Genomic DNA, 14,148 nt, shown 5'->3' with positions numbered 1-14,148 from the left:
GACCGCACACAGATCTATAGTTCTTCCTGTTTGTTCCCCATGCTGCGTGCATTGGTGTACAGGCATTTCAGAGAGGTGATCGAGCATGCAGGTTTCCCAGGAGGGATACAAGAGGATCCTCCATAGCCACATCCCATGCGCACTTCCCTGGCTGCATTCACTTGCTGGAGGCATCCCGACTTGAGCTGTCTTTTGCCAACTACCCTGGCACAAGATGGCGCAAGACTTTGCTGTGTGTGTCTGTGTGTGTGTGTGTGTGTGTGAAGGGAAGGAAAGGGGAAATAATATAGATTATATGCTTTATATATATATAAAAAAATACATGCTTACAAGGAGAGCAAAAAAGGAATATATATACAACATAAATGAGCACAAAAAGCTGTTCATAATGTGAAACTTTGGTAGAGATAAATAAGACCTGGGAAATGAGGAAGGACACTCCAGAAAATGAAGGACACTCAGCTTCAACAGTTTTGAAAGCTGGAATTACTGGCTAAAAGGACACAGAAGATGAAGATGAAGGTGTCCTAACATGTCCTGAACTGTTTCTAGACAGTATACAACACCAAGCTAGAAAGAAGAAAGAACATCAAACGGCACTATCTGTTTCATTGTTTCTCTGAAGTTCCAACATAATTTTGCTAATCCCTTCCCAGAATTTAAGAACTACTTCTACTGCATTCAAAAACCTTCTGAGCAAAGCTCATTTTTAAAACTCAAATTGTATAAGGTTTAGGTTGTAACTGTTTTTCTGGCTGAGATCAGAGTCTCATATATGTCATATAAGTCTGTGTATAGACACCTAGAGCCAGGGTCATATAATCAAGTTTATGCCCATTGTTCTGGGCACTGTCACTGTTTGCCACTGAGAAGAGTCTGGGTCCATCTTCTTTCCTCTCTCCCCCGTCAAGTATTTATACATATTGATAAGATCCTCCCTGAGCCTTCTCTTCTCCAGGCTAAAAAGTCCAAGCTGTCTCAGCCTCTCCTTGTATGAGAGATACTTCAGTCCTTTATTCATCTTTGTGGCCCTTCACTAGACCCACTCCCGCAGGTCCATGTTTCTCTTGCACTGGGGAGCCCAGATATGGGCACACCACTCCAGTTGTGGCCTCACCAGGGCTGAACAGAGGGGAAGGATTGCCCCGCCCTTGACCTACTGGCAGTGCTCTTTATGCAGCCCAGGATACTGTTGGTCTTTTTTGCAGCAAGAGCATATTGCTGGCTCATGTTCAATTTGGTGTCCACCAGGACACCAGGTCCTTCTCTGCAAAGCTGCTTTCCAGTCAGTTGACACCAAGCTTGTCCTGGTGCAAGAGGTTATTCCTCCCCAGGTGCAGAACTTTGCATTTCCTTTTGTCGAACTTCGTGAGATTCCTGTCAGCCCATTTCTCCAGCCTGTCGAGGTCCCTCTGAATGGCAGCACAACTATACAGTGTATCAAATATTCCTCCAAATTTTGTATCATCTAAAAACTTGTTGAGGGTGCACTCTGTCCCATCACCCAGGTCATTAATGAAGGTGTTAAATAGTATTGACTACAGTTGAAGCCYCTGGGGTACATCACTAGTGACTGGCCTCCAACCAGGCTTTATCCTGTTGATCAAAACAACCCTTTCAGCCTCGCAGTTCAGCCAGGTTTCAGCCGACCTCAGTGTCCACTTACCTAGTCCATACTTCACCAGCTTGTCAATGAGGATGTTATGGATGCTACAGTCTCAAAAGCTAAAGTCAAGATAAACAATATCAACTACTCTCCTTTCAGCCACAGGCATTTCGTTGTAGAAGGCTATTAGGTTAGTCAAGCATGATTTTCCCATTGCACATCCATGCTGACTACTCCCAGTCACATTCTTGTCCTTTGCATGTTTGGAAATAGTTTCCAGGAGGATTTCCTCCATTGCCTTCCCAAAGATTGCAGTAAGGCTGACAGGGCTCTATGGATCCTGCTTTTGCCTCCTTGAAGATAGGGGTAACATTTGCTTTCTTCCAGTCCTTAGGAGCTTTCCCTGATCATCATGACCTTTCAAAGATAATTGAGAGTGGCTTCACAATGATAACTCCCAGTGCCCTCAGCTCTTGTGGGGACATCCTGCCAGGTCCCATGGACTTGTGAACGTCCAGTGTGTTTAAATGTTCCCTAACCTCCTCCACTGAGGGTAAATCTTCCTTGCTCCAGACTTTCCCATTGGTCTTAGGGGCCTGGGATTCCTGAAGGCTGCTCTTACCAGTAAAGAGGCAAAGAGGTTATTGAATACCCTGGCCTTTTCCTGTACAACAAACGTAATACTTTCTATGGAACTTTGGCAGGTTCCTTTTAAATTTTATCTGATTTCTACCATCAATTTCCACCTTCCTTTCCCTTCCCCCTCTCCAACTTATATGACTGGTTTCCTTCTCTGAAATGATGGGACAGCTAGTTCTGCAGTACAGTTATGCCTCAGCAGTACAGCTACACCTTTTATATAATTGACTGATTTTCCTGTTCAGTAATTGATAAAATGGATGGTAATGATCTGGCTTCTACTATCCTAGAGGTTTTGAGACACAGGAAAATCTGCTCAACTTTATGCACATTCTGAAGACTTTTAGTTTAACTCTGTCTCTTTCATTATGCCTAGGTATAGTACTTAGTATAGGATAGTATASGAAACAGTAGAAAATAGCCATTAGTGATAAAATAAGCAAAGAATATGAGTAGCAGTTTAGCATTATGAGTAGCTATGACAAGCAGCTTAGATATATTTGCTTTACCTAGTCTAAGCAGAATTACAGAAGAGTCAGGGCCTTGTAAAGGCAAAAGATAGAAGAAACAGGTAAAGCCYAAGTAGCCAACATAATTTTTCCCTTATTCAGACTGATAAAATCTTACAAACATAATCAAATGTTATGAACCTTACCTTGAATGTTTCTTTGAAACAATTTTTTACTTCTGATATTACATATTTATGTTTCACTTCCGATACATTTTTAATTTCATTCTATATCCGCATAATCAGCATTTTCATGTTTTATATATATTGCCATAGAACATGATTTGCCATGGCATAGCTGTTTTGAACTGTTTAGCATTTACTCTTTGTAATGCATGATTAAGTTGTTGAAGTATAATTTCATCTGTCAGTGTTCATGGAAAACTTTGGACTTTTCCACTCTTTGGGGTGGGTTCCTTGAATTATTGTGATTGACCACCTCACATCTGAGGAAGAGGAGGTCAAGGTGAACAATGCGTAATCCAGATTTGTGAATGGGACTTTTTGTGGTCTGTTATTTACTTGGTTGGGGTCTAAAGCTTTATTTCAGTCTTCACTCATGTGCTTTGACCTTCACATCTGGTACGCTTAGCAGAAGAGGCAGCTGGCAATGGTTGTGTCAATGGGTTATTTGAGCCTTTGACCTCAGATTAGTTGCCCCCAAAGCCTTAAGAGAGGAAAAAAAGTAATGTAAAAATAGAAATGGGCAAGAAAAAGTTTTTTCCAGATTGTGATTTCAAAATTTTTATTATTTCTTACTGGGACAAAGCTGACCTTTTGAAGCTTTCAGTGAAGAAACAGCCACAAATCCAAAATAAACAGTACTGCAATAACAACACACTCAATAGCAGTGCTATGCCTGTTTTGCAGCAGACACTGAACACTCATGTCTTACAAACCAGATGAGTGATCTTATTGTCAAATAGCAAGTTATTTTAGAGAGCCTAAAAGAGGAGGAGGAAGGTAAGTGGGAATGGGAAAGAACAACCTGACCAGAATCACCCTTTTGCATAGACCCCCAAAACTGCAAACTAAAATAAGGATGAGTATTCTAGAAAAAGCACATAAAGTAGTAAAGCTGTCATCTTTGCTATCAATAAATCAAGCATGGGTTCTCTGGTTATGCTTAAATGCTCTCCATAATCACCAATTATCCAGCCAGAGGATCAAGCAGAGAATGCTGTGGTTCCCTAAATACCATGTGCCTGGCTTGCGGAGTTAACTAATGTGTGCAGTATGGAAGAAGAAAAAAAAGAATGGGATGGTGCAGAACTAAGCTTCATTCTTATATGCAGTCAGGGCATATCATCAGGGATGTAAGCCCAGATCTGAAAGCTATTTTGAAGTTATGTCCAATTTCTGAAAGGCATTTACAAGTTCCATAGTTTAGGGTTAGCCTTGACAAGTATATGGAAATCCAGAATTATGAGGTCAGGTAAAGATGTCTGTATAATGAATACTCCTAAAGATTAGAGGATTGATACACTTTTCTAGAGTCTTGAGAATATGGTAACTGTAAGAAAACCTGAAACTAGAAAAAGTGTGGTAATCAAGAACAGTAACAGAAATGTAAATCCACAGGTTTCCTTCATTCCTTCATTTTCTTTTTTGGAAAAAAAGTAGACACAAAGAAAGAATTTGAAATTAGTAATCCAGCTACTCAAAGTGAGGGGAGAAAGGAGGAATTATCACAGCCACACTTGGTCTAAATCCTAAAATGAGATTCCTGTCATGACCAAAAAAAAAAAAAAAAAAAGGACAAGAAAGAAAGAGAGATAGAGAGAGAGAAGGGGATAGGAGGTCTGATGAGAAACATAACAGAGAGCAGAGGATATTCTAATATTCCATCTCAGTCCAGAATAAAGAGAGGCCCCAAGACTTTTCAGCTTTAATAAAGACAAATGTAGTTTTAGAAGGTTCAAATGATGCTTCAATTGTATATATGTAGGCAATAGTGTAATTAACCCTCAAATATGCTAAGAGATAAGAACTAGAAAGGACAAATTAATTTTAGGTGAAGACACAGAGATAACTCTTCAATAACTCTCTAAGACTAACCAACCATTGAAAAAGATGGGGAATTGACCCTGTAGGAGCTAAAGAATATCCCCAGTGGAAACATTAATCACAACTGTATTCTTTATATTGAGCTTTCTTTTTTTTAACAAAGTTTCCCACTTTGTAATCAACAACATTACCTTTTATTTGCCTACAACAACTATATTATTTTCATCATTAACTTTGCCTGGTAATGAGCACTTCTAGGGAGATCTGACAAGAACTGAGTATTTTCTTCCTGAGGGAGAATCAAATACAGGGGGCCATTTTAAGGCATAGTCCCCCAGTGTCACCCCTTTCCCTGCAAAAGAAAAGTCATTTGATAATCTCAGAATTCAGTCTGTGTTTTCTTAACTGTTGCAAAGGGAGCCTGGGGAATGGTAATGCCTGGTGTTAGGCTGACAGAGAGAAATTTCTTCGACAGAATTAACCAGTGTCTCTTTGGCAAACTGCAAAAATAGCTTCTGTCTCCAGGAATCTGTATAAGCATCTGTATACATAAAAAGGTAAAAGGAAAGAAAAAAGTAAAAATCAGAATAGGAAAAGAAGAAGCAGGACATGAAAAATGAAACTTATAACACAGAGCACCAGAAAAATATCCATACTCAAACACTTGGAATTTAAATAAGATACTGTCAGGAAACTAATGCTGAGAAGGCAAAGGAACTGAGGGATCTTGACTTTCTCCATCTACCCTTGATTGTCTCTTTAGGGTAAAGCAAAGAGCTGAGAGAGTCTGGGGTTTATTAAAATCTTCATTCAATTTTCCTTTGTTAATTAAGAAAAATCAAGGAAGAGATATACAGACTCTATTTGATTAGAAGTATTTATGCAACTTTGTGTCCTAACAGATTGCATTTCAAAGTCATCCACAAAGTCATGAATGCTTTAAAGTAGCTCTCTTCTGATCTTTTAGATTCAATTATTCAGACATTTTTTTCTGGAGATGCTAAGATCATATCACATGCAGAGTCTGTCTCATATTTGTCCAACACAGTTTCTAAGACAAGGCTTTAACCCAGGACATTTAAGCAGTTGTAGTCTGCTGTTATGCAGCAGCCAGACACTCAAGCTGTCGTCTTCATTAGCATCAATTCTCTTGTGTTCCTGAATCTCAACATCTTTTTCAGTAGTACATGCACTTCCCAGTGCCCTCCACAGATGAGCAAATCTCCATTAGATAAACAGATAGATTAGTGATTTCAGAATTAGATCCTAGCCAACATCCTCTGTACCCTTCACTCCCTTCTTTGAATTAAAATGCATGCAGGTAACTCTTCCTCTGTATATAACGGGTGACCTAAGTGTCATACAAAATTGGATATATCTCCTAACACTGAAGTATATATGTGCCTGCGGAAAAGGCAAAAGACACACTTGTCACAGCAAGAATTGTAGAATCATTTCCTGAACTTACGCCTGCTACCCCATCCTCTTGCAACACCACCTGTGTCATTATTATTAATTTTCCCATTACAAGAATTTCTCCACATTTCATTGCTAATTTGTGTTATATTCTTCAGTGGCATTTGTATCCACTATTGTGATTTTAGGAGGTCCAGTAGATTACGTTGGGTAGGTATTTTTCTCCCTCTACTCAGACATATAAATTGGCGATAAGCTGCAYTGACACACTCAAACACAGTCATTTATTTCTATTTCTGTACAAGTATAGATTCAGAACAGCAGGTCCAAATTTTGAGTTAGGTATAACTGAAGGTAGACCTTATCCTACAGCTATCTTGGTTTTAAAATTTGAATTCCTCTGTGACAGTTATGAAACATTTTTCTGTAAAGGCACCTTTCTCAGGTACCTTTGGAGTTATTAATATTGAGTAATTACTTTAGAACGATAAAAGTCACAGAGCATTTGTTTTTTTAATTGTTAGTGTATGAATACCAGTCACAGGGTGACCTGGATATTATTAGCCTTGGTCCCTTACTGTAGAAAATGAAAATAAGAGGTCACAAAACCTTGCAACACCTCCCTGAGCCTGGCAACAAACACTATACTGAGCTCTTTGTAGCGTAAATTAGCATAACTCTCTCTTTGTTTACTTAAACTTGCTGCCATTTGTGCCTCCAGCTTTTTAATGTTCCGGAGCTGATTCTCAGAGTTGCAGAGYACCTCAGCCTTTACTGGTGCACCCGAATTAAAGTCAATTAGAGAGGAGATATTCAGCAGCTCTTCAAATCAGACCTACATATTACAGCCATTTGAGAGATGCATCCTCCTATCTGAAGGCTGGATTGAAATAGAAATATTTCATTTGGGGTCATTTTTTTTCATTCTGGCAGGTATAGTTCTTTTTTCATTTGGGGTTCATGGAAGATATTTTGTTCAATTTGAAACAGCATATTTTATTTTGGCATACTTGAAATAAAGACAGAGGAGCCATATTTTAGATCAGCAAAAAGTATCCTGATTTTACATTTTTTATCTGATAACCCAGGGCTCAGAGAAGTTATGCAAGGTATGAAATGTGCTGGGTCAGTATGCAAAATTCTTGTTATAGGAATCTGATCATTTACAGCACATAGAGGTTGCCAAAGCAGTACTTTGGTATAACAGTATTTTGATAGAGGTAGGTCTTCCTCATTCTTTTCTGTTGGACCCATGATATTTTTCACAGACTTTTTAAATATTCATCAGGCAAGAGGAAAGCATAAAAATGGCTATGTGGCCTGCTTTTTCAGGTGTTCTTCTGCACAGGATACATTAATTCAAATCACTGCTCTGAGACAGCCAAAATTAGAACTGCAATTTTGCAGTGTCCCAGCACTTTAATTATGGGGAAAAGCAACTTTGACTAACTGGATTTTATGGCATATGTTTATAAGCTGTCCTCACATTTCAGAATCCTCTGTCACTCTTGTTTGGGACAATAACAGTTCTGTAGGCTTATCTCTGAGCTGTGTTTCCTGGTATACAAATGATTTGTTGACAGTATAACACCCAGCTCTACTGGATATCTATTATGAAACATACATACTGAAAAGAAAAGGAGAAGAAGCAATGAGACAACTAGCACCAGACAACTTTAGAACTTGAGAGCACTGAAATGTTCCTCTCTCTAATCAATTAGTCCTCCAATTKGGTTTGTCTGTGTATGTCCCTTGACATGATATTTTAGAGAAATGTCAGGAAGAAAAAGTTCTTGCGTCTACATCCAGCACTGATTACACTTCAGAGGAAGAGATTATTCCAAAACCATCTGTGGAGAAGGCCTGAAGTAGTGTTTGAGGAAGACAGCTTAAAGTAAACTCCTAATGCCTGTACTTTTTGACATATTGACTAATGTTCCTACACAATTCAAGGAAATAGTCTGTGCACCTATCACAATGGAGCTATGTTGAACCGTTGGAATTCAGGCAGTAAGCTCTGTGACAAAGAAAATATGCTGTGGGAGTTCACGGAAAAAGCTCCTTAGAAACATCCATCTTAAAAACATCAGAAAGTGAGCAAAGTCAACAAYACTTGGAAGATATTTTGCTTTGCCAGAATTCCTGGTGGTCTTCAACRGAGGGCTTCTATAGAGCCTTGCAACCTTCTAAGTCAAGCCTTCCTGGGAACCACAGGAAACATAAGTATGTCTTCTGGGGCAATCAACTCTTCCACTGAAGAGTTATGAGGAAGACAAAATTACCCGATATGGAATGGTGTGAATATTTTGGGAAGAATGACAAAGGACTGCTGTGCAGTGCCTTAGGTCCCCCAGTGCCTTAGCCATTAACATCTGCTGCATGGGAAAGCACACCCAGATGGGGACATTCATTTCTGCTCTGCATGAGGATCCCATGACCAGTTTTTTTTTCCTCTTTTTTTTCTTTTCCCTTTTTTTCCCCTCTTGCTTCCTTTCTTCCTCTTTCTCTCTCCCCTTCTCCCTCTCTCCAACTCTCTCCCTCTTCTTTCTCTCTCTCTCTCTCTCTCTCTCCTTTATAACTTTTAGTGTTACAGTCTTGTATGCCATCAGCTCTGAGCCCTGGCAATAAATCTAAAATAAATGTGCATGAGAATCTGTCTCAGCATCCTTTGTGCAACAGGACCTGTGATTAGGATGGTAAAAGTTGCAAAGAGATAGAATAAGATATTTGGTGGATGAGAGATACTAGAAAGAAGTTTGAAAAGTAATATAGAAAGGGCTCGAGACACAATGTCAGATAATGGAAAAAAAATAGTTAACTCTCAGAAGAGAGGAGTTAGAAACTGGAAACATAGAAAGAAACAAAATACTGAAAATATATTCCAGACTGTAAAAGCAGTGCAAGAAATCCTGATGTTCTGAAGACAATGGCAAAAGGCAGCAAGCACCAATGCAYGATTCCTTGCCTTTAAAATATGTTTGACTATTTCTTTTAGCAATGATGTGCACTCCTCTATTTTGACAAATTTATTAAATGAAGCCTGAGAAAAGGTCTGTTAGTCATCCATTTGGTCATCTGTATAAAGAGGACCATAGGTGATGTCCCCTTTTCTGTTTAAATTGTATTTCTTTTGTCATCCATCTCAATAATTATAAATAAAGAAGGAAATAAAGCAAGCTTGATATTTTGTATTTCATTTTCTATATGCAGGTTTTAGGTTTGAGACTAAAGCTCAAAATCTGAAAGAAGGATAGCATAAGCAGAAGAATTGTGTATTTCTGGAGCACATGAAGCAAATAAAAGTCTTTTTATTATTATTCATAACTAAAATTCTGCTTTATTTTTATTCTTACTGTAGCTTTTATGGAAAGCTATGCATCTGAGTCAGCACCTCAAAGCAAAACTCATTTCCAATTCATGACATCTCTTTTTCCTCCAATTACTTAGCTTCATTTCCTTCTTGTTCCATTTTTTCCCTTTTGACTCTCACTCACTCAGATGAAATTGCTACACAGTGCAATTCTCCATTTGAGGGAGATATTTCACATACTTGAGCAGGCTTTACTTTAACTAGACTTTCTTTGTTTTTACAAACTACCATAACTACATGACTTTGACATACAGAGCTAGAGTGTCGGAAGGAAAAAGACTGTGTGGGAAGAATGCCCATTTGTGCATTTTATTATGGCTGTTGTGGCCAGATCTTCCAAGTGTCATTTTTCACTCTTCCTTTCCATACTGTTGTGCTGATGACCTGTCAGGTTTCTAAATTTATCTCTGTCACATTTTTTGCACTCTTTGACTTTCCTCAAAGCTTGATTCTATTTCTTCTAGCTCCTCTGGTTCTTTCTTTACCATACTATATATCATTTCTTCCACTCTACTGTATCATCAGACATGATTGCCAAAACTTGAGTTATTTTCAGTAATATTAGGGTGCAAGAAGATGCCAGACATATGATTTTGTGTGCACTTCCTCTTTAAAACTCAGGGTAGTCAGTGTTATTGAATAGTAAGAATTTCCAGAGAGGATCCTATATAGCATCTGACAGAAGTGCTAAGATATTAATTAAAAATTCATTCCAATCTGTAAATATATTTCTAATCACTGCCTTTGCAGTGGATTTTCTTGGCACAGATCCTGCACTTGCCTAGTAACATGCTAGCACTTTTAAGGATTTCAGTGCAGCACAGTTCTCAGTATACACTTTGAGAGCTAGTTCTATGAATCATCCACCCACGACAGTAGAGAGAAAAAAGAATCTCAACAAGGTCTATGGGGAGGGAGATATTTTTTCATTTTTTTTCCAAACAACCATCTTTTTCATAATGATCACAGAGCAAAAGGAGTCTCGCTTACATGTACAGGAAATTGCTAATCAAGCTTGCTCATGTTCCTCCACTGCATTTGATGCCTGGGTATTGCTGCAGTCTCCATAACCTAAGACAYCAGAGAGCTACAGCAGATTAGGAAAATTTGAAATGTACTTTGTTTACTCACAAAGCAAAGACACAAAAAAGAGTGTCCTGACTGTTATGTATATTATTTTCCACAATAACGATTTTTAAAGACTGGTTTGCAAAAAGAGAAATGGCAGGTATAGCAGTAAGTCTGCTATTAAAAATCATGGGCTCAATGCACTAGAGTGCTTATTCAAAAATAGCTCATCCACAGGAAAATAACCCCCCCGTAGTATTGCCAAGGTCAGTGAGAATTAGGACGATCTGAAGAAATGTGGGTTCTGCACCTGAAAGCTTAACTTTAAACATTGGATACTTCTAAAGTTTGCTTTGAATTTGAGCAAGTCAGATCATTGCAACTTATATCACTTAACAGGTTTCTTCTCTCCAGTGACATCCAGATATTATTAAATATATTATTTGAGTGCATAGCATGCTGACAATTGTAGAAAAATGTAGTATCTCTGGGTTGGATTCTTACTCAGCGAAGTCAAGACAGTGTTCTCAATTTACCTTAATTGATGACATAGCCTAGGACCCTAAAGTACAGCTTTTACTACAAAAGAGATATCCCAAATGGAGAATGTCCAGATGCTCAAAGAAGACATTCCAAATAGAGAGTGCCCCAAAGACTGACAAAGGCTCCCATCAGTAAATCAGACAGGTGTAACTGGTGAATTCAGAAGAATCTTTTTTATGGGCCCTTTGATTTACAGACAACAGCAGCAAGGATCTAACCTCCAAAGAATTTGGGAACAGGAGAATTTTTGTAATAAAAAATTATGTGATCTATCAAGACATAAGTAAACACACAGCAGGAAGTGAAGGGATGCTAAATGCAATTTTTGCACTGGTACAGTATATTAATACACAATAGCTCAAAGTAGTTCCCTATTCCATTCTTGACCAAAGAGGACTTTCTTTGTTTTTAGTTTTGATGGAAATGCCTTTAGTTAAAAATATTTGAAATGTTTTAATGGATCTATGGAATAAATACATTTTCACAGACCACAGGGCTAAAAGAAGTAAAACTAAAAATACCTTATGTTGGTCAGCAGCTCCAAATACCTACAGGGAGCAGAGCTGAGTTAGGCAGTGCTATTTTTACATAGCCACTTTCCACAGAAATACAGCAGTTTAAATATAAAGATGACATAATCATAGCAATGTGAAGAGTGAACAATTAAAATCACCAGAGCATTCTGAGTGGGACTTCGCTTGGACAAGGAGTGAGGAGTTACCCAGAAATGACCTCAGAATCTGTATCAAAAAAATGGTGCTTCCAGCAAGAGCAGAAATTACACAAATGGAGCCAAACAGATAGACTCCCTTCACTCTAGGTACGGGACTCCCATTAACAGTAAATGGCAACAATACACAAGGAACAAGGTGAGAACAACTCCTTAGACAAGAGTTCAAAAAAACAATTAAAACTGAATTCCCAAAGAACATTTTTTGGCAAGCTTACAATTAGTTCAGATGTGAATATCCTCCATCCCCAGGGTGTTTACACTCACAAAACAGGCATACAGCAAAAGCAATAACTGAGGCCCTGATTCTGAAAAAGCTCATCTATCAAGACTGAGGTATTTATAGCTTCCTCACACGCCTTTACACAGTGTGTTGTAAATGGTTCTGGAAATATCATATTCCATATGTTTTATTATAGATATGTTACTGTATTTAATACAAAGATCCATTACCCTTGGGATAAAGTGGCTTCTGTCATCTGGATATGTTTATTTTTGAAAGCTTATAGCACTTTTGTGGCTGCATGACAAGTTTGGACTATTACAGTATATCCTAAGTGTAAACTGAGATTTGGAATCTAAGTACAGCTCCATTTATTCAGTATTTGCTGCTTGCTAATCTTTTTTTTTTTTCTTGAAAATGCCCACCAACTATTTAACAACCCACAATGCATTGTAATGTCATATATAAACTTGTCTTGCGGTTATAATAAATAACATTTTTCAAGATCATTTGGAGTCTCTCTGTATTCTTCAACTGTGTGGTCAAAATGGAACTGTAAAAGTTGCAGTAGTCCATGCCTAACAGTGCTAGTATTATTTATACTGGCTTGTGGGTCAGCTCACTGATTGCTACAGATGTATGTGTGTATGTTTACATGTGAATGCATATATATAAACAAAGGCAGGCAAACACAATATATGTTGATGTATGTCCCCAAAATATCTTCCGCTAAGGGACCACCCATAAAGCTTAGAGTACAATAAACATTCAAGTGCCTGACTTTGATTTGGATTTCTTAATACTGTTTCCATGAGTTTGAAACTTCTATTATTTAAAAGCCTCGGAACAAGACAAAGATAACTGATTATTCAGTATCTTCTTTGGGTAGGGAATATCAGGTAAATACAGTTATGTGAACTCATTTTGCCAACATCACGCCAAAAGCATTTCTTTCTATTTTCCACACAAAATATTGGTCCTTCTTACTGAGAGATTTTGGTCAAGTTACCTAGGCCAAAATGTGTCCTGCTTTCAAAGCTAGAGAGGCCTCTAGCTCTACTATCTGGATAACCAGGAGACTGTAAGTAGGGCATGTTTTTAGAGTAGTATCTTGACTGGGAAATTCACACCTACACAGACTCACTGCCTATTTTCTRTAGCAGTCACAGCTCATGTGGCTTTCTCCACAGATTCTGTACCTTTGTGTGCAAGATTAAGTATAAAAGATTAGTCCTATGGATACAAATAAGGACAACGGGACCTAAAAACATAATTGAACTGTGTTAGAAATTAATGTGATAATGTGCGTGCTTCACAGCTATCGAGAAAAAGATAACTATGATTCATTGACTTGACACAGAGCACAAAAGCAAATATTAGCAGATTAAATTCATGCATAAAATGAAAAAGATGCTTTCATCGATTCATTCTCTACATGCTTATATTAGGTTAAACAACACAGTTTGAAGTTCAAAATTGCCTTTTCTTAAAGAAGTACACTGGAAAAGAATAAGACAGCTTACACTTTGTTTTGGTATAGTACAATTAGAACTGTGTGAATATAATTTTAATATTGGCAAAATCAATGCAAATTTATTAAAATGTAGCAAATGCATTATGCAATTTGCTGGGTTTTTTGTCATATAAGAGACACTATACCATAACAAAATATAGCCTGCCTCAACTTCAAAAGTACTGTGTTTTGGTTTTGACTGTACAACAAGAAAGGAGAAAAACAACAGCAGCTCATTCTGACGTTTTACTAAGTCTCCAGACAAACCTCAAATCTCAGAACAAAAATTAATATGCACAAATTTAACCTGCCTTCTGTGAACTTAAAAAGAATATTGTGGGTAAACATTTAATTTTCTCTAGTAGTTCACTGAACCTTGCCCAACTTCAGAGTCTGCAGTGAAATAATGCCGTGAAAGAGAAGATAAAGGGATTCCAGTTACCAAGAATTTGGTAAATATGTGCAGACAAACAATGAGCAAGTTCCATGACTATTGATAGACATGCATCTTTTAAATATACCTTC

Source organism: Apteryx rowi, unplaced genomic scaffold (genome assembly GCF_003343035.1).
Source record: "Apteryx rowi isolate R43461 unplaced genomic scaffold, aptRow1 scaffold_303, whole genome shotgun sequence".
Taxonomy (NCBI): Eukaryota; Metazoa; Chordata; class Aves; order Apterygiformes; family Apterygidae; genus Apteryx; species Apteryx rowi.
The sequence above is the reverse complement of the archived record's forward strand: the minus strand, read 5'-3'. Positions refer to the sequence as shown.